The sequence below is a fragment of the Molossus molossus genome, unplaced genomic scaffold (genome assembly GCF_014108415.1).
Source record: "Molossus molossus isolate mMolMol1 unplaced genomic scaffold, mMolMol1.p scaffold_m16_p_14, whole genome shotgun sequence".
Lineage (NCBI taxonomy): Eukaryota > Metazoa > Chordata > Mammalia > Chiroptera > Molossidae > Molossus > Molossus molossus.
The window spans coordinates 58,517,377-58,540,108 of record NW_023425349.1 but is presented as its reverse complement, the minus strand read 5'-3'; the positions used below and the strand labels follow the sequence as shown (position 1 = coordinate 58,540,108).

The following is a 22,732-nucleotide window of genomic DNA, read 5'->3' as shown; positions in this document are numbered from 1 at the left end:
TAATACGTAGCCCAAGGCTGGTTACAGGAAGCTCAGACATTGACCTGCACTGGAGTTTCTTCCAAGAGGCCCCTAAACCAACATACCTGGTAGCTGGCTTCAGACCACATCAGAGCATAACCCAGTTAGATCTACAAGTGGCACACGAAGAAGGAGGTCTTGACAGGTACCAGGCCCTGTTGGGGCATATTCTGCTTTATGAGGTCAGCACCGACACAGCAACTTGTACACTGCAGTTGTGGCCAATCCTCACAGCCAGCCAGCCTGAGAGTCAACCCAAACCATGGACATAACTAAAACCATCAAGGCTCAACTATAACAGAAGGGCACACATAACTGACACAAAGGACACCCCTAGAACAACCAGCTAACATAATTAGGAAGACTGCACTATGGGGCCCCACAAGACACCTACTACAAGGGGCCACCCAACCAAGACATAGCAGGTCTACCGAATATATAGAAACAAACACAGAGAGGCAACCAAAATTACTAGAAAAAGAAACATGTCCTAAATGAAAGAACAGGAGCTATCTCCTGAAAAATACAACTAAATAAAATGTGGGCAAGCAAGCTACCAGATAGAGAGTTCAAAGCAATGGTTATAAGGAATCAAGGCAGAACTTCAGCAAATAATACAGCAAGCATAAAAAAGGATATAAAAACATTAAAAAGAACCTGTCAGAAATGAAGAATACAATATCTGAAATGAAGAATACATGATAAGGAAATCAACCACATATTAGATGAAGCAGAGAAGAGAAGCAGTGAATTGGAAGACAAGGCAGCAAAAAACACCCAATCATAGGAGAATAAAAAGTTTTTTTCTTTATTCATTTTTTTTTTAGAGTGAGAGGAAGGAAAAGGGAGAGATAGAAACATTGATGAGAGAGAACATGGACTGGTCGCCTCCTGCAGGCCCCCCACTGGGGATTTGGCCTACAACCTGGGCTCTGACCAAGAATCAAACCAGTGACCTCCTGGTGCATGGGTTGATGCTCAACCACGGAACCACACCAGCCAAGCCACACACAAAAAAAAAAATTTTAATGAGAATAGTTTAAGAGACCTCTGGGACAACATCAATGTAACTACATTCACACCATAGGGGTACCAGAAGGATAAGAGAGAGAACAAAGGATTGTGATCCTATTGGAAAAAATGACTGATAATGTCCCTAACTTGGTGAAGGAAAAAGACACAGAAGTCCAGGAAGCACAGAAAGTACCAAAAAAGATGATCTCAAAGAGGCCCAAACAAGACACATCATAATTAAAATGATGCCAAAGGTTAGACAAAATCTTAAAGACAGCATAAGAAAGACAGTTACCTACAAAGGAGCTCCAATAAGACTGTCAGATAATTTTCAACAGAAACTTTTCAGGCCACAAGGAATTGGCACTGAATATTAAAAACAATGAAAACCAAGGACCTACAACCAAGAATACTCTAAGCAACAAGGCTATCATTTTAAATTGAAGGAGAGAGAAAGATCTTAGACAAGGAAAAGATGAAGGAGTTCATCATCATCAAACCAGTATTACAAGAAATTATAAAGGGACATTTTTAAGAACAAAAAAAGAAAAAAAGGAACATAACTATAAATAATAAAATGACAATAACTACATACCTATCAATAATCACTTTAAATGTAAATGGACGAAATGCACCAATCAAAACACACAGAGTAGCTGAATAGAAAACAAGACACATATATATACTGTCTATAAGAGACCTACTTTAGATTTTAAAAAAAGATACACATAGACTGAAAATAATGGGAAAAAGATATTTCATGCAAATAAAATTTTTTAAAAGCTGGGGTAGCAATACATCTATCACACAAAATAGACTTTAAAACAAAGTCTATATAGCCCGGCCGGTGTGGCTCACTGGTTGAGCGTCAACCCATGCACCAAGAGGCACATGCCAGGTTGTGGGCCTGATCCCCAGTGCAGGGCATGCAAGAGGAGGCCAATCAATGTTCTCTCTCATCAATGTTTCTATCTCTCCTTTCCTCTCTCTCTCAAATCAATAAAGAAAAAGTTGTGTGTTTTTTTTTTTAAATGAAGACTATATAGATTCTCTGGAAGAGCTTTGGTCAGAGAGCCAGATGGGGGCTGCACAGTGTGGCTTGGGAAAAAAGATAGGTCTTGCCCACCTGGAATACATGGCTGGCATCCCTCCTTCCACCTGCAGAACTCCTGGGCCTGCCCCATCCTGCTGTGACCCAAGGCAGTGGGGAGCAGCACTGGGCTGGAAATCTGCACTTGTACTGATCAATCTGAGGTCACAGAGGACAGATATTTGGCCTGGTCAGAGCCTGGGCAGTGGCCTAGCCCAATGAGGGCCACCATATGGGATGTTTGTTTTTGGTGTTGTTTTTTTTAATATCCCTCCCACTTGGTGTGGAGGCAAAGGGGAGCCAGGCAGAGCTGAGGCACTGCAACTATATCTCCCAGGTGGGCTTCTGTCTAGGAGAGAGACGAACATGTGCTGGGCCCTTCAGCTGCATTACCAGGAAGCAGAGCCAAGCTCCCCGCTGAGGTCAGCCAATGCAGTCTTGGGAAGGAGAGAAAGTGCCCACTCCCTCCTATAGGTTACAGGCACCACCTCCAAGGTGAGTCTGTTTAAACCACCTGGGCCTGGGCCTGGGACTGGGCACCCCAGCAGAGCATGGTTCTGTGGGGGAAGGGAGAACAGCTCAGAGCAGGGACATTCAGGTCTCATACACACAACCTTTTGGTGTACAGGATGCCACTCCAACAAACTAAACCAAATAGCCAGGACTGAGCTCATCTTTTTGTAGGAACTGAAAGTATTACATGAACTTTTAAGAATAGCTGAAGTAGAAACAAATAAATCTATCAAGACTATGGCAATCATTAAAGCTGATGGCTATTTTTTTCTTTAATGGAACAAAGAAATAAGCATCTTATTTACTGAGTTTATGGTGTTGACTATAAAAGATTTACTATGTAAGAATATAAAAGCCCAGAACATTTATATATTTCTTCTTCTTTTAATAAAATCAAGCAGAATAAAATGATCATTGCTTATACTTTGTTTTAAAAAGAACCCAGAGGTGAGGGGGGAGGGGTAGAGTGGATGAATGGAAGAAGGTGAAGAGATTAGCCAAAGAACATATATGCACAACCCACGGACACAGACAACAGTGAGGGAAGGGGTATAGGGGCTGGGTGGAGGTGGGCAAAGTGGGGGGAGGGGGAGGAATGAGGACATCTATAATAGTATTAATAAAAATAAAGTTAAAAAAAAAAGGAACTATAAAGTATTGCCTTCAGATGTCCTAATTGTGTGATTACCACAGAAGCTAAAATTTTCAATTATCTTAAACTCATCTGAACATTAATGAATTCACTGTCCAAAGGTCAAAGTTTTTACTTCTAAACACTAGACAACTAGTGGGGTTATGTACATGTGGTCTTCAACGCATCAGAGAGAATTTTTTTCTTCCACTACTGCTAAACACATAAAACACTGCCTTAGGAAGGAAGCATATACTACGGTGTAAGGACTCTACTTTAGGATGCTGATGCTTTTGAGTGTTTCCTAGGTACAGGATATTAAAACATATGCCTAATAATCTTCAGTCCTACCCTTGCCTTCTCAATCAATTTATTTCATTTTCTTCAAAACCATGTCCAGGGAGCCACCTGTACTCGTCATGTATCCCACCATGACTCCACGGTTCTCACTCTGACACAGAACAAAATAGGGTGAATATTGACAAACATAACCTAGCCAACAGTGGATTTATAAATGAACTGAGAATGCAACAGGCATTGCATAGTCTTTGATTAATGCATACACTCATTCAGGAGTGCACAGAAACTGCATCAACACCCTTCAAACACCATAGGCCAGTAAGGGAAGGAGCTTAAAATGATGAAAGTTTTTACGTAGCAGAAGCAGTAACATGGAAAAATAACACTTCAAAATAATGGTCACGGTGATTCGATTCAAAATAATGGTCACGGCCAACAGAAAAGTAACAATGTTAAATGCTATTCAAAGAGACTGGAAGGTTTTTACTTTTGTTTTTGTTTTTGTTTGAGGGTACAGACCTTTACTTTGCAGGTTACGCAGGCAAAGTTTGAATTTTTTTTTAAATATGTTTTTATTGATTTTTTTAGAGAGAGAAGGAGGAGAAGAGAGGTAGAAGCATCAATGTTAGAGAGATATATCATTCAGCGGCTTCCTGCATGCCCCTACTGGTCAGATGCACAATGGCCAAGGTTTCAGTTCCACCATGTGATCTGGGAAAATCCTTAACCTGACAGAGACTTCTCAGATCTCTGATTAGAAACATTATACGTAGTCTAAACTCCGTTCTTGACCAACTCCCACCTCAAACAATTCAGTTTTCAACCAAGTTGTTCATGGAAAAAATGCCTAGACTGTTGAACAAAGTTTCAGTTCTTGACCTCACAACCCTTTCATGCTGATAAATCAGCATGACAAAAAGCATCTCTCAGGCCACAAAGGAGAGAATGTACCAATATAAATCAGTTTACCAATAAACCTCTCCTTTTTAACATCTCAGGAAATTCTACTATGGATATTTTTGTGTTTTTTGTTTGTTTGTTTGCTTTTGTTGCTAATGATGATTAGCATAACTTTAAAACATAAAGAGGCCATCAAAAGAACTAATGTTGCTAAGGGTGTGAATGTGCTCACAAAACAATGATCACAGGCAATCGAAGAAGTAGAAAAATTGTTGTTCATCTGGATAAACGAATGATATGTGAAAAACTGAAGATGCTGCATACTGACTTTCTGAAAGACACCTCTGGAAAAGTGCTGAAAGTGATTCATTTAAGGCTAGTAGGAGGTGGTTCGATAAATTTAAGAAAAAAAGTGTTTGTTTATAGATTAAACAGTATATTAGACATGTACTGTATATAAGAAAGGTTAAAACAGGGAATCATTTGGGGGTCTAGAATCAATCAATTCAATTTAATTATTTCTAATGGGAAAAAATGACTCAGGTTTCAAACATGGTTTCTCAAGCAGTCTTCTGGAACAAATTAAGTTCAAGAACCAACGTTCCACTGTACTTTATTTGTTTTTACATCTAAGAACATTCACCTCACACTGGCCAATTATGCTCAGTGGTTAGAGTATCGGCCTGTGGACCAAAGAGTCTCGGATTTGATTCCTGGTCAAAGGCACACACATACCTTGGTTGCAGGTTCGATCCCCAGCCCTGTTGGGGTCATGCGAGAAGAAACCAATAGATGTCTCTCTCACATTGATGTTTCTTTCTCTCTCTCCCTCCCTCCCTTCCACTCTATCTAAAAAATCAGTGGAAAAATATCCTAGGGTGAGGATTTTATATACACACACACACACACACACACACACACATAAAAGAACATTCACCTCATGTAACAGCTTTTCATATGAGCTCCCCAGCTTTTATTACGCAGTTGAGCACCCTCCAGTATTTTATATCTCAGTCATAGCTTCTGTCAAGTCTGCAGAAACCATGATCTTTAGGTCAAACTTTTATTTCACTATAAAGGGCTTTAAACATGAACATGTCTGGAGATAAATTAAATTGACAGGCATTTCCTCTTATTACAACTCAAAAGAAGACATATATATCATGTTGTTTGGTATGAACAACTTATAACTGCAGTCATAATTCGCATAACCTAACTAGACTACAATTTCACGGAAGTAACATACCACGGCTATAAATTACTTACACTTCTTGTAGTCATCTTATGAACTCATAAATTGAAATGAATCTAGAGAATGATAGTAGCTGTGAACTTCTTCAGTAAATCTGACCAGTGTAAAAACCCAATAAATGGTTCTTCCAGTTGCTCAGAGTAAATGTGACTACTGTGCATCCGTGGCACTGCACATGAAAACCATAAGCAAGGTATAATGAGGACGCTTAGAATATATTAGGCAGGTGAAGGTTCAGCAATAATAATACAAGGTATGTTCTCCAAGAGCTAGCCCCTGACAACATCATAGTCTACAGTTCAAAAGAAAATGACAAGGATACAATGAAAAAAAAACCAACACTTTAAAGAGAGAAGGGTTCCTCTGTCTATGGCCACATGAACAGCAACAGTCTAAGACTCCAGGGCAGGACCATCTGCAAGTTTTTAAAGGACTGTAAACCATGAAGAAAGCTTAGGGCTCTCCAGCTGTCCTCTTCTTACCTCTTTTCTTTTAGAGAAATATTTGGGGTAGAGCTATATCAAACTAAGTCATTTGGTTTTGGGGTTCCTGGGTTTCTCTGAAAAGAAAGAGCAAGTGTGGGAATAACTATAAATGTTTTATTCCAGGTTCTAGGCTTTGAAAGGAGGCATAGGACGGATCTTCTGATTTCTCTCTAGAATGCTATAATACCTTCTATGAAACCCTATTATTTCTTCTGTAATAATGTTATCATAAAATTACATATGAAAGCAGAAACAAGGAACTGTAAACTTCATTGCTGGGCTATATGAGCAAAGAAATAATTTTATTATTTGTACTTAGCTGCTGTCTCAATAATTAAGTGATTTCTACTGAAAACACTTTTAGTAGATTTTTGTAATTGTAGTATTATTAATTGTTGAGCAAGAATGTGAAGTTGACAGGGAAAAGATAGCATTATGAATCAGTTTTGAAAACACCTCTTTAGATAACACTTTTCTTTGCCCTACAATGAAGGGAATCTATGAACAAAATTTTGTAAAGGCAACTTTGCTATAGCAAAGCCACATATGTTGCTTTGCAAAATCAGGATTAGCTGGATCTGACTAATGCTTTTACGACTCCACTTGTTCTCTTTCCCTTAAATGAGTAATAAACTTGGAGGTCATCCCATGTTACCACCCAACATTTCTATGGCCCTAAACATGGATTCTGTAGGTTTGTAGTGATAATACTTTTTATTATTGCCACCATAAACATATATACTCTAACTGTGTGCATTTTTCTATAGAGGAACATGAGGGTTAGAGGGCTAGGCAGTTTGCACAAGGCTGTATAGCCAATAAGGAGCAGAGCAGTGTGGAGGTCCAGCTCTTTGACTCCAAACCTGAGCACACACCACCCTGTCATTACCCCAACTCACTTGACATGACTCCATGGTACCGTGGACACCCAGACCCATTCCAGGTTCCATTTCACAGACCATGAAGTTGTGCCTCTGTTAGAGAGTATCCATCACACCACAGCACCAAGTGTGACAGCAAATCCTCATTCACAGAGGGATACACGACAGATATCATCTGCAGCACAAGGTCCTTCTGGGAAGATGCCAAGGTTCTGTGCACAGAACAATGGAACGGCAGGCCTTCTGAGAAAAAGTAGTCTCCATGTTTTAGCTCGTATTATGCTGGTTGGATCATGATCAATAAATATTCTTTGATGACATGGCTGTCACCACTGCTGCTGCAGCTGTTACTACGAAGACAAAAGTTTTCTCTAATTCCCCTATTGTTTGACAAGCTCTAAACTGACCAAATGCAGCCTTATTTTTCCTGGAAGGAATAAAGTCCAACAAGAAAGGTTGCAATAAAGAATGGAGTGGCAGCCCTGGCCGGTTTGGCTCAGCAGTTACAGCGTCAGCCTGCAGTCCGGAGAGACCCGGGTTCGGTTCTCGCTAAGGGCACGTACTTCGGTTGCAGTTTGTCCCCGGCCCTGGTTGGTCGTGCGGGTGGCAGCCACTCGATGTGCCCCTTCACGTCGATGTTTCTCTCTCTCTCTCCCTTCCTCTCTCTCCCTCCCACTCTATCTGTACAAGAAATGGAAAAATATCCTCGGGTGAGGATAAAAAAAAAAAAAAAAAGAATGGAGTGGCAAATGCCACAGACTTCCACCAAAGCTAGGAGACAGTTTTCAGTCCTGCAATACTCATTTGGTAAAGAAAATAAATGGCAGATTTAGTTTGCAATATTTAAAATAAAACATAGTAAATAATTTTTGATAGAAATAAATATCAAAAGTAGTAACAGGTGGCATTTTGCAGAGCATAATCTTCCTAAGCAGCTGTGTGCCAGGGAGAATCTGTGCATGTGTTTGAAGGGCCTTACAAATAAAACAGCTCATGCCAAAGTCATTACTTTCTACCTCTTGATGCTGCAGCCTGAAAAATACCACAAATAGGAGGTCATGCTAATCAGCCACAGTACAAAATGAGTCAGCAAAGCCAGGAGGTCCCTGGTCCACCTGAACATACTGTGGGAGTGCAGCACCTGCTCATGTAAGAAGGAATGCAGCTCAACCAGGCTAACTCTAAGACACCATTCCAAAAGCACAGCCAAGCCTGGGGATGCTGGAAAAGGCTATAGTACGAGGAACTAGTAATAATGATACATAATCCTACTGAGCATTACAGAGCTCCTGATGCACTTTTAGGCCAAAGTAAGAGATACCACTACACATACTACCAAAAAGCATAAAGCAGGCAAGCAGGTCTTCACCTAAGTTATGCAATCAACATCTGAATAGGCCAGGTCCCTGGGCCCAGTCAGATCTCACAGAGAAAGGGGTCAATCTTTTACTGAAAAACTCAAGAGAGTAAATATTTTAGGATTTATGGATCGTATGATCTTTGTCACAACTACTCAGGTCTGCCACTGTGGTACAAAAACAGCCACTAATAATATACAAACAAATGAGCATGACTGTGTTCCAGTACCACTTTATTTACCAAAATGGCAGGGGGTCATAATTGCCAACCCTGACTCAGAAGAATGGAGTTTTAGAAAAACAGGTGAGCCCTGGCCGGTTTGGCTCAGCAGTTAGAACGTCGGCCTGCGGTCCTGAGAGACCCGGGTTCGGTTCCCGCTAAGGGCACGTACCTCGGTTGCAGTTTGTCCCCGGCCCTGGTCGGTTGTGCGGGTGGCAGCCACTCGATGTGTTCCTTTCACATCGATGTTTCTCTCTCTCTCTCTGTTCCTCTCTCTCCCTCCCACTCTACCTGAACAAAAAAAGGAAAAATGTCCTCGGGTGAGGATAAAAAAAAAAAAAGAAAGAAAAACAGGTGAGGTGGCATTTGACTGTTTGAATAGACAGCCAACACAAAATTAAAAACCAGGAGTTACCAGCGCCCACATCTTCATTTTTGAAAGGATTTAAGGAGGCTCTGGAAATGAGGCATGGTCAGAGGTGGTGCAGCTCTGATATATTTCCAGCCCAAGTTAAAGACAAGTGGCTGTAATGTGCTCTTTTATTTGCATTACAATGATTGAGAATAATTTTGTATTAGACAAAAATGTTGATCTATTCCATCAGAGGTTAATGGCTTGCCATGAAAATGAAACTTAATACATCAAATTATGAGATACTTTGATACAAAGAGAGCATTTTTCCACAAACTGAGTTAATTGATTTGGTACTGTTGATAAGTTAAATGTGGAAATAAGCTGAAAGATTATAACTATTTTACAAAAATAAAAAGAAGCAGCTAAAATTTTTTCAAGTGCCAAATTTGAAAAGCCATCATGCCACTGATTAGATGCTGGTCACGCTTTCCTTTCCGGGAGACATACTTAATAAGGGTACAGCACAAATTCCATGCAAAACTGCCAGCAACACAATTCAGTTAAGTGAATCCAGATCAAAGCTATCCCTACTTGTCTCTCGGAGAAAGATCCTCTGCACTTCAGTTCTTGGGAGCCTGGGTCATGGTCTGCTGCCTTCCATGAAAAAGAAAGGGTGAACCCAGAAGCTAAATGGCAGGCAGCTCTGCCTCCATTCAGAGAGGAAAAACTAAAACCTGCCATAGAAAGCTATGCACAGAGCCTCTATATTTCTGTGCCACCTAAATAACTGATTCATTCCATTCGTCTCATATCACTAACCAAAAAGTTATCCTTTTAAAACTCTGTGTCCATTCCTCCCACCCCATAGTAGCAGAATTTCTGCTATAACATAGGAAGGCATCTAGACATAAGCTCTAGGCTACAAGTCCAGAGGCTTCCACTATTCAGTCACCAGCACTGGGCCCTTTAAACCCCAGCCACTCACCTGTTTCTAAAGGGGAGGTCCCATGATCTACCACTGAACTTCTACGAGTGTACAATTGCTCACCCTAGCAAACTAAGACTTCCCACTCTTCCAACAAAAATCCCCTGGTTTATCATGAGGTAGTGGAGATGAAAGCAAAGTAATTAGGGCCAGAATCCAGACTTTAGTTCTCAAGTTGTCATACTCTGCCCCTGGTCAACTTACTTAACCTAAAATTGAACTGAACAAGAATTTTCTGATTTTCTAAAAATCTAAAATCCATGAAATAGGGAGTGGGTATGTGAATCCTGACCACTCAGATTCTGAATGGACTATCTGACAATAGTTACTGGCATCAACTCTCCTTTGTTGGGCTTACATACTTTTTTAAAAATATGTTTTTATTTATTTTAGAGACAGAGAAAAGAAAAGGGGGAGGGAGAGAGAGGGAGAGAAATATTGATAAATTGCCTACTGTACATACCCTGAACAGGGAATGAACCCTCAACATGGGCATGGGCCTGGACCAGAATTGAACCGGCAACCTTCGGGTTGGAGAGATGCTCAGTCAACTGAATCACATCAGCCACACTGGGCTTATGTACTTTTAAGAAATTACTTAGAGCCCAGCCAGTGTGGCTCAATGGTTGAACATCGACCCATGCCCCAAGAGATCACCGGTTGGATTCCTGATCAGGGCGCATGCCCAGGTTGTGGGCCAAATCCCCAGTGGGGGCATGCAGGAGGCGGCCAGTTGATATTCTTGCTCATTGATGTTTCTAGTTCTCTCTCCCTCTCCCTCTTTTTCTAAAATCAATAAAGAAAAAGAATTAAAAAAAGAAATTACTTAGAATGCTAAATCATTTTAAGTAGATGTTCTTAACCATATAAAAGTTTCTGTGTACAATCTGATAAAAAGCTATGGACCCAAACTCCAGAAAAATGCATATATGAACATGCAGAAGAATTTTTCATACAATTTCACTGGGCTCACTAAGGCCTCTCTTTGGACCACAGGATAAGCACCCCTGCAAGGAATAATAAAAGACGGTGTCTAAGCAAGAATTTTCTGTCTTACTTGGCATGTGTGGCTACCAAAATCTTCAATTTTATTCAATATAACAAACACTGACGGTCTATATGTGCAGGAATTCTACAGGGTTCTAAGAAAGCAGAGACAAAAGCACAGCCCCACTCTTCTACAAACATATAAACAAATGTACCATGAAGGCATGGACATGACCGTAAAAAACAGAGATTCAAGTGGAGTCCCAGGAGAATGTCATACTGCATTGGGAAGAGGGTTCGTGCTATCTGAAGCAGACATTGGTAGATACATAGGATCATAATCAATAGAAAATGAAGGAATGGGAGGTAGGGAGAGAACAGTTCAGTTAGAAGGGGTCCTGCCTGTTCAGTTCAATGCAAATACAGACTGAGGTGTAGTATTGGAGAACAGAGAAAGAAAGAAAAAGAGTATGAACTGCCTCTGGGAGAAGCACTGGCTGACTCCCTAACAGCTACACCTGTAAGTATATGATACTCATTCTAGAAGTTTGGTAGAAGAAAAGAGATGAGGTGGTGGCGAACTAGGAACATCAGTATATTTACTATCAATAAGAATTAATTCGATAATGGCACTTGAAAAAAATTCTCGATTTTCTCAAAGCTCACTAACCATATCTGAGGATAAGCAAGGAAATGTCAGCATGAATTGGGGAAATGTTTGTATAACATCATACACTAGACTTTTATATGAAACAAAATGTTACTCTCTTAAATACATACTGTTTTCAAAATGAGCTATCAAAATCAATTTTGTATTTCATACTCTAATAATAAGGAAAGCTTTATAGTCAGCTTAGCACTGTCTCTAGAGCCACTGGGAAAACAAAGGGATTGATTAGATTGCTTTGCAAGGATTAAATGCTTCTCTTGAAAATAAATGCAAACAGCAAAGTCAATTCAAATGATAGTTAATTCAAACGATAGGTCAAAGCAGAATAAATCATGTTTAAATCTCTCAATTTTATCTTCAAAAACTAAAGGCAAGGAGAACCTTTACTTCATCATGGATCAAAATTGCTGAGGAAGCAAAAGTGATTAAATAAACAGACTATTATATGCCATCAGCTCAATCGAGTGAGAACACTCTGGCTGTCTTTTCTTAGTGAAAGGAAGATGCTTGACGCTTTTCATAAAAAATATCCATTCATAAAATGTGCTGAAATGAACAAAAAAGATCTATTGCCAATTCCAGCCATTTCACAAAGAAAAGTTGGCAAAGAATTTTCTAACACCTAAAATAGAAAAGTATCAATTAATCATGAAAATGGCTCAGATAAGGTGTTACATTTGGTTAAATATCATCATATTCATCCCAGTGTCTTAAATCATTTATAAAAATTCATCACATAAAAATCCAAGTACTAGTCATCTCAGGAAGCAATGTTTTAAAATATATATATATGTGTTGCCTCCCCCCACCCCTGCCCCAACTGCATAGCTCAGCTCGCTCATTGGAGTAATGTTGAAAAATAAAGGATACTATGAGGAAAATAATAACCACCTAGGGAGAAACACAACATTTAATGTAGGTTTCTTGCACTCACCTAAGTGCATTTATGTCATTGGAGCAATACTGCATGTGATGTTTCTCTTAAAACACACTGTGAACAATGTCCCATAGCACCAAGCATCCATCTAACAGCACTGTTGAATGGTTCCAGACTTCTCCTGTGTACCTGCACCCTGAGTTATGTCACTAACTCTCTACTGTTACACACAATGTGCTGTCAGGGGGTTGTTCTGTTTTACTGTTTTAATAATACTATGTTGAGCATCTTTGCAAACAAAATCTTGCGTGTATCTATAACTATTTCTCCATATCTATCTCCTTAGATCATATTCTTATAAATAAAATGCCCAATCATAGGATATATACATTTTTCAGACATGTTCTCAAATTTCCTTTCTTAAAGCTTAAACCAATTGACAATGTCTCCAGCAATATATGTTTTAAGCCAATTTAAGTTCATTCTTATAAACTAGTTATATTTCTTAAATTATGAACTAAATAACAGCAAAGCCAATTTTTATACATCATTATTACCTTGCTCATGATACTAAAAGAAGAGGAGAAAATATCTAAATACATTTAAAATGAAAAAACATGTCCATGTCCATAAATTGTTTGTTAGTAATACAAGTCATGCCCTGGCCGGTGGTTTCTTTGGTTGAATCATCATCCTGTACACCAAAGTGTTGCAGGTTCAATCCCCAGTCAGGGCACATACATAAGGCAACCAATCAATGTTTCTCTCTCTCTCTCAAATCAATTTTTTTTCTTTATTGTTTAGAGAAAGAGGCAGGGAGAGGGAGAGAGAGATGGAAACATCGATGAGAGAGAACATCGACTGGCCACCTCCTGCATGCCCCCCTTTGGGGATTTGGCCCTCAACCTAGGAATGTGCCCTGACCAGGGATCAAACCAGTGACCTCTTGGTGCATGGGTCAACGTTCAACCACTGAGCCACACTGGCCGAGCTCAAATCAATTTTTAAAAAAACACAACCTCAGGTGAGGATTAAAAATAATAACAATACAAGTCATTTAAATAATATTACTAGTTACTGCTTTTATGATTTTGTTCCCAATGTACATACAAAGTAATAAACTTAAGTAAATCACATGAGTTTTTTCTTTTATTTGTAAATGAATATGAATGTCTATGTTGCATGCTTATTTTACACTTAAATGTAAAAATATGTGAATGATAGTCACATTCTCAATGTGTAAGTGTTTTTCAGTGTTATTTCTAAATTGTATACTTTGGTGTCACTGTCCTATTAAAATGATCTGTGGGCTGCATAGAGCTCAACACTCGGCTAAGTGGTCAATTCTGGTTATAACAGATACTTAACAGCCACCACCATAAATATGCATTCCTGATGCCAGTTTCTAAGACATTCCTCAATTTCATAGAAAGCCAACTCCCAATAACAAACAAGATGCAACCAGTGGTGCCCATATTTCACGAGATGTATCAATCTCTTCATAAGCATCTGAATATTACTAGATCATGGCTGAAAGAAACTGACGTTGGGCTTCTGAATCCAGAAGACAGGGTTCATTGTGGGGTTTTAGTTTACAGCTTGAAGGTATTGTAGGTGGCCTTGGATCAAGAAACGTGAATCATTTAAACTAGAAAAAGGGACCTGATGGAAAACGGCATATTGAATAAAACATAGTATTTTGAAAGAATAAAAGAATAAAAAGCCTCTGCTGTCCCTTCAATCCATTAACCGAGAGGTTGAACACTGGATCTTAAAATCCAAAAAGAACAGCAATTTATCACATTCTCATGCATTTCCTTCAGTAAAAAAAAAAAAAAAAAAAGGTGAGGAAAAAAGAGAAAAAGGAAAAACCTGCATATACTATACCATTTGCCTTTCTACATGGTCTAATATATATTATTAGAAAGGAATTTTCTAAATATATATATACATACATACATATACACACATAAAATTCCTTTCTAATAATATACATGAAATTTCTTTCTAATAGTAACATATATCAGACCTTGTAGAAAGGCAAATGGTAATAATATATATGCATGGTAATAAAATATATGAATAATTTAGCCAGAGCATCATTCTACTATTCACATATATCAAATGTCTACTACAAGAAACTACAATTACTTCTGTATCTCTACTAAGGAGTTAGCTGAAGCTAGTGAATGCAAAATAATGGCTATAGAACTTAGGCTGTTTTGTAAAGTTATTCATATTAAAAAGAAATCAAATTTTACATAAGTCACAAAACAGTAAACTTTCTTTAATGCAGCTAGTTAGCAACTGTTAAGATACAAATTCAAAAGACTGATATTACAATTAATATCAGGTAACTTTATTTCCCTTCAGAGGTAACCATAAATATGAGGATTCAATTTATAAAGCTAAATTAAAAATCAACTAAGAGAAGCTATAGCATCTCTCCTAGAATAAATAGGCAATCAAATTACATTTGGAAACATAACAATGAGTAAATCTATTATGAATAAGTAATAAGTATGGGATGGAGAGACCATTAAAGACAAAATGAAAACTCAGACACAAATGCAAATGATTACTGAAGTATACAGGAATGCTTCTCAGTTTTGATATATAATACAATCTCATGATAGACTTGTAATAAATATCGATGAAAAAGACACATATCCAGAGATTCACACTCACTCTGGGATGGGGCCCCAACCTTGATTAAAAACACCCCCTGTGACTCTAATACACAACCATATTAGAAGATGTTAAATGGGATATAGATAAACTGGTTAAAATGAGATTAAAATACAACTTCAAATAAGCAATTTAAAATAAGAAGACAAGGGAAAAAATTAAGTTTGGTCTCTCCCTCACACCATACAATTAAATTACTTCTGGATGGTTTTTAAAAAGTTATAACATTAATAAATAATAACCTAAATGACTGTGACTATAATACTGTATGTAGTAAGGGAAGCTTTTTGGAGAGTAACACCAAATGGGAACATGAATTCAAAAAGAAAACTGGCACCCTGGCCAGGTGGTTCAATTGGTTGGGTGCATCAAAAGGTTGCAGGTTCACTTCTTAGTCAGTCCTCTGGTGAGACTAAAAATAAGGGAGGGAGAAGAAAAGAAAACTGGCATTCCCTTATGGATTAAATCAGACCAAGGAATTCATTTCACAGTGGAAATAATCCACCTGTATGCAAAAGCTCTGGGGTACTCACTAAGATTTCATACCCTATATCATCCTCAATCATCAGAGCAAGTGGAACATAAAAATCTAGATATAAAAAGAGTATTAGAGCCCTGGCCGGTTTGGCTCAGCGGTTAGAGCGTCGGCCTGCGGTCCCGAGAGACCCGGGTTCGGTTCCCGCTAAGGGCACGTACCTCGGTTGCAGTTTGTCCCTGGCCCTGGTTGGTCGTGCGGGTGGCAGCCACTCGATGTGTCCCTTCATGTCGATGTTTCTCTCTCTCTCTCTTCCTCTCTCTCCCTCCCACTCTATCTGAACAAAAAATGTCCTCGGGTGAGGATAAAAAAAATAAAAAAATAAAAAGAGTATTAGAAAAGATCTGTCAAAAAACTGGACTTAAATTGGCCAGAAGCTTTTCCCTTGACTCTATGAAGTAAAAGGGGCAATGGCCTCCACCAAGTGACATGCTTTGCCATCCCTTTGACTAGGAGACCAGGTGTACATCAAGGTCTTTAGAAGTAAACACGTGCTGTCACCTCTCTGGGAAGAACCTTATGAGGTACTACTGACCACCGACACTGCCCTGAAGTAAAAGAAAAATCTTCCTGGATCCTGCAAGCCACACCAAAACAGGCCCAGTTCATGGCTCAGAAGTCAACTGGGAGACAGTCCCTACAGGGGACCTTAAACTGAGATTTCCAGGGCCAATCCCCAGTCCCCAGCAGCAGGAGACACCATAATATAGACAGCTTTTTCCAAGATCATGAATTAAGAAACATTTTCACCTATACACATACATACATATACACATATACACAATTAATAAGTACCTTTTTCACATTTTAAAAATTAATTAAATAAGAAAAAAGAAAACTGATAGTTATGACTATCCTTAACTAAACAAAGAGCTCATATAATGTAGCAAGAAAACACTAACCGAATGTAGTAAGAAAACACTAACCAAAAACACTAAAGGAATTTTTTTTTTATCCTCACCCGAGGACATTTTTCCTTTTTTGCTGACAGAGTGGGAGGGAAAGAGAGAGAGAGAGAGAAACATTGACAATAAAAGGAACACATCGAGTGGCTGCCTCGTGCACAACACCAACTGGGGCAGAGGACAAACCCCAACCGAGATAGGTGCCCTTAGCGGGAACCGAACCCTGGTCTCTCTGGACCGTGGACTGACGCTCTAACCAGTGAGCAACCAGCAAGGGCTAAAGAAATTTTTTAAAACATAAAATGCATAAAAATAAAAAATGTTCAATCTCCTACAAAGTGAAAAAAATGCAAATTGAAACAATTTCCATTTTTCCAATAAAATAAAAAAATGTGTTCATATCCAAACTATTAAGGGTATAGAGAAATAACATAGTTGTAGAAATTATAAACTGACATTATTATTGAAAGAAATTTGGCACAAATTAGTAAATATAAACACTTTCCAGAGATTGTCCTGGAAAGGACCTAGAAATGCATTCACATAGTTATGTGTTTGTTAATTTACCAAAGTAAAAGATTTTATTTGATTCTGTTAAAAGCACTGACCTCTTCCATTTAATTTTCCTGCCCCTCACTTCACCTTATGTCAGGTGGAATTAGACTGCTGTTGGAATATTTGGGATCTGGCCAAGAAGAAGCTAAACTGGGATGCATTTAACTTGAGATTAATGTAAAATTTTAAATATAAATAATAAAAAAGCTTTAGGATTACTTGATAACCAAGTTAATGAGGAAGAGCGAAAAAGACAAGTTTTCTGCTGTGGAACATTAAATACTGACAACAAAAAATAACGTAAAATTCACAAGATACTACAAAAGAACATTATTGACATACCAGTTAATGAGTGTCATCAATTCAAAGAATATATTCAATATTTACTTATTCTCTGCATATACATGCACATACACAAACACACTCATATAAACAAGCCCCTTTAAAAGCCTGGAACTATTACGGCTATATATGAAGAACCTGACAGAGGTATATCCCAAATCTGGACATCAATCCTAAAACTCTACATGACATTACGAATAACAAGTTGTGACAATAAAAGAAATTTTAAAAAACTAAATAATAACAAAAAATTTAACAATAACAAAAAATATTTTTAACAATGTTAGAGTAAAAATTGTATCATCTTGCTTTATTCTCTTTAGATCTAAAATTGCCGTGATATGAAGTTAAGATCAATGATAGGCAGCCAAAAAAAGTAAGAAAAACATGTTATGAAGGGGTATCATGTACACCTCTAAGTATTTCATAAAAAATAAAGTTCAAGTATGAAATTAATGTGTAGTATTGATATACTATTACCAGACATCACTTTGCATAACTTATAGTCCTATTGTTTTAAATTTTAAAATATAGTAAGTACTTTAATTTCTTTAAATATAAATTGTTCAAATTTATTCAATTGTATCAATTAAATCACCTCATATTCTCCAGTCAGTAGGAACCACTATCACCTCTGGTTACATGAGCAACACCATAAGATCATGATCTTCCAATGACAAATAAGGGGACATAATTTGCTTATAGCAAGAAATTATTTTAAAATTATGTTTATTCACCACAACTGAGTTCTCATTTGCATGGTGTAAATTTATCCATAAATAATAAAGATATCTGAATCAAACAAAATATCTTTAAATCTGTGGGATTCAATTATACTGTTTCTGACTTATATAAAATTAACCACATTTAGTCCGGCTGGTGTGGCTCAGTTGTTGAGTGTTGACCCATGCACCAAGAGGTTACCAGTTCGATTCCCGGTCAAGACACATGCCCAGGTTGTGGACCCGATCCCCAGTGGGGGGCATGCAGGAGGCAGCCAATCGATGTTCTCTCTCATCGATGTTTCTCTCTCTCTCTCTCTAAAATCAATAAAGGAAAAAAAAAAAATTAAGCATATTTAGATAGTCCCTTACATGACCAGAAAAAGCTCATCTGCCTTTAACATCTCTGAGAGGAAATATAAGAATATGGTCTGTGATTAAAGACCTTAACATGTAAAAAATTATTTCCACTATCTTCAAGATATATTAGCATGTACCTCAGATTAAAGTCAAATTATATTTAATAAAACATTCTTTGGTTTAAGCCATATTTAAAATCTGAAAAGATAATTAAACTTACATGTATTATTCCCAAGAAGTATTAAAATCAATTTAACTTCAGATTAATTTTAAGGAAAAAATGTAATAGACACATCATTCATATTATCAAGTAAGTCTTACATGAAAGGTGATGATTTTGTTAAAATTAAGTTAATTAATTTAATCTTATACCATGTTCTCCTTAATGATAAGTTCAAGAAACAAAAAATACTTAGGCAAATGATTATCAGTATAAAATGTATCAATGCTACTTTTACATGGTTTATAATCCCCAAATCACTTAGAATTTATGTTGCCCAAAATAATATTTACAGACAGATTATCAGGTTAAAAATAGTCTAGCCCTGGCTGGTGTGGCACAGTTGGTTGAATGTTGTCACATGCACCGGAAGATCCCTGGTCTAATTCCCCATCAGGGCACATGCCCAGGTTATGGGTTTGATCACTGGTCAGGGTACACATAAGAGGCAACCAATCAATGTTTCTCTCTCACATCGATGTTTCTCTCTCCCTCTCATTTCCTCTCCCTCTAAAATCAGTAAAATATATTTTAAAAATAACATTCTAATCATTTTCAAAAGTAAAGCTGCACTGATCCTAACAATAAAAGATAAATTATATTCATTTTCTACTGTTCACCTAAATGAGCTGACTAAAACAGAAGAGAAAGCTTCCATGCACACGCGCACGGGGGGGGGGGGGGGGGGGGGGCAAGAATGAGAGATCAGAAAAGGCCACTCTGATCAGGATAGAACAAGACAAAAATAAGATCACTACACAATTATGTTGAAACACAGACAATAATAAAAACATTATATAAACCACAACAGTAATCTAACATCCCCACTTTCAGCTAATATGAGTAATTGCTACTTCTTTACCAATTACAGCTTTAGCCTGCTGTAATCCTGTTGCCCTATAGATAAAATTATTAAGATAACAGATCATACAGTTGTCCCTACTTTCTATAGCATCCAATCCACACCAAAATATTCTGCCATTAAACTTCCTCCCAAATCCACTAACCAAGCCCAAATCCAACAACAAGCCCCTCTGGGCATACATCATTCCCCATGCTGTGCTGTTTCCTTTGTTCCAAAAAGGAGGCAAAGATTCTACTTTACAGTGTTTGACAAGTGTGTTCCTGGTGGTTCAGTTAAAGGGCATCTACAGAAAGTATATTCAAGTTAACTTTTTATCCAAAAGTAACTTGTGTGTTTTAGAGAAGAAAAAAAATGAACAGAATTTTCACAATGAGAATGAGTGCCAAAATCCTTTGATAGTTTTCATTTTACGCAATTTAGGTTAAAAAAAAAAAAAAAGCAAAAAAGACATGAGCCAAATTCTAAAAATTGCTGTATCCTTTAAATTATGTTTTCAGACTATTAAAAGACATTGCTATTCCATCAATGATGTGCATGAAATCTTGCAAATAAAAATCAATTTGCAGATGAGAGTTTAACACCCTAGCTCCCAGGCACTTAAAGGCTTAACTATCACTACAATATTAACTACTTCCTGGCACTGCCTAGACCTCCTGAATCTGGCATAAATTCACACGTAAGGATGTTCATTCAATCAATAATAAATTCAGAATATAGAGCCAATTCAACAGCACCCTCTACTTGTAGATAATTTAATTTCATTTAAAGATTTCTTAAAACATCGTAATTCAACAAAAGCAATCTTTAAAACTGTGCAGTTTTAGCCAATACTTAAATTTAAGCTAACTAGAAAGAATACATCATAACATTTTACACTTAAGCCAACAATGTCTGAAAATTAACACGGATCCAAGTAAAAATCAAGTCTGAACTTTAACACTGTTCTCCTGGCAGCCAAGGAAGTACAGGGGAGTGGATCTCAAACTCTGGCAAGCTTGAGAAACACCTGGGAGTTTATAAAAAGCAACGACTTTTCTCAAATATTCTCACGAGTCTGGCTCAGTGAGTCCTGAAATTAGGCCCTGAAAACTATTTTTAACAAATATTTCAGCTGATTCAGACACAGAAAGCCAAAATACTCTTCAGCAGCAGACCACAGTGTTTCCACTGAGGCAGATCATTATTTGTGCCTTTTTTTTTCAGTCCTCACTGGAGGATCTCTTTCCATTGACTTCTAGATAGACTGGAAGGGAGGGAGAGAGAGACAGAGGGGGAGATAAACATTGATGTGAGAGACACACTGATTGGTTGCCTCCCACAAGTTCCTACATGACCTGGACCTGAGCAGGGAGATTGAACCTGCAACCCAGGTACATGCCCTTGACTGGGACTCGAACCCCAAGACCCCTCGATCCATGGACTGATGCTCTATCTACTGAGCCAAACCAGCCAGAGCTTGTGCTACCTTTTTAATGGTGTTCTGTTTTGTCAAAGAAGAAACACAAAATTTTTAAAGTAATGTTTTTTTAATAATTATGATGACTATAAAATGTTTATAACTTTCTAAAAAAAAAACTAATTTACTTCTCTTAATACTGATGCTCTTAAAAATGTTTATAACCTTATTCTGGTTGAGGAATATCATGTTCAATTGTTTCAAATTTAGGTAATAGAGATAAGCACAATATTAAATATATCCTGAAATCCTATCACGGAGCTAACCACTGCTTAGCATTATGAAATATTTTTTTGTTTTCTTTTGTTTATTTTATTTTATTTTTTCCACCATCATTTATCCCCTCTATGCTCTCTTAAACCTCCACCTCCCACACACACGCCCTCTGCTACGTTCCCATCTTGAGCTTTGCTTCATTATATAAAATATAAAACACCAGGGTAAGGATGGCCAGTAGATGATCACCTCAATTTACAAAAGCACATAATGATACTAATAACAAAATCCCCAGGCTTAAAACAAAATAAAAATTAGCAATCGGTTCACAAACCCCAACGAAAGAGGTATCGTAACTGAGGGAAAGCACACGTGACACTGTATGCCAAGCTTATGTCTTCCTGGTACCAGAACCGCATCGGCAGGAGTGACATACTATGAAGTTCAAGACATAAATGTAAGTGGGCGCTGCCTTATGTAGGAAAAGTAGCCACAAGATTCAGTACCTAACTACCTAGATTACAAAAGTTTTAGTAGCTAATACATTTGTAGGTAATTACAGAGAGAAAAAATAAAACTCTTGGCAACTAGATACAAAAAGAAAAAATAGATACAGCTAAACAAAAATAAAAAAGAAGAAAAAAGCTTTTTTTTCTGATCCACCACTGTGGTGGGGCCTCCACCAAGATGCAGATTTTCATGAAAACCCTTACGGGGAAGACCATCACTGGTGAGGTTGAACACCACAGAAAACATAAAGGCCGAGATCCAGAATAAGGAAGAAGTTCCTCCTGATCAGCAGAGACTGAGCTGTGCTGGCAAGCAACTGGGAGATGGATATAATTTGTCTGACAACAACATTCAAAAGGAGTCCACTCTTCATCTTGTGCTGAGACTTCATGATGGTGCTCAGGAAAGAAGCCTTACACACTCCCAAGAAGAATAAGCATAAGAGAAAGAAGGTTTAGCTGGATGTCCTGAAATACTACCAAGTGGGTAAAACAGCAAAATCAGTCGCCTTCATCAGGAGTGCCCTTTAGATGAATGTGGTGCTGAAATTTTTATGGCCAACCACTTTGATAAACATTATTGTGGCAAATGTTGTCTGATCTATTGCTTCAACAAACCACAAGAAAAGTAAGTGTATATGGGTTAATAAAAGACAGGAACTAACATTAAAAAAAAAGAGAGAAACAAAAGAAGAGAAAAGGAAACCAAGTTTGATAGATTAAGATAAACCAATTTCATCTTAGTTTAAGAATTACTCTACTACTTTCTGAAACTCTTAGGTGATTATATTTTCCTCCAAACATAATATGGTCAAATCTA

The 22,732-nt window shown here is 37.8% G+C and overlaps 1 protein-coding gene and 1 pseudogene across 16 annotated transcripts in view; one reads left to right on the top strand and one right to left on the bottom strand.

The window, feature by feature from the left end:
* Positions 1–22,732, bottom strand: part of KDM4C (lysine demethylase 4C) — a 444,842-nt gene that overhangs the window by 221,754 nt on the left and 200,356 nt on the right. The window lies entirely within an intron of this gene.
* On the top strand, positions 22,091–22,544 carry LOC118629906 (annotated as a pseudogene).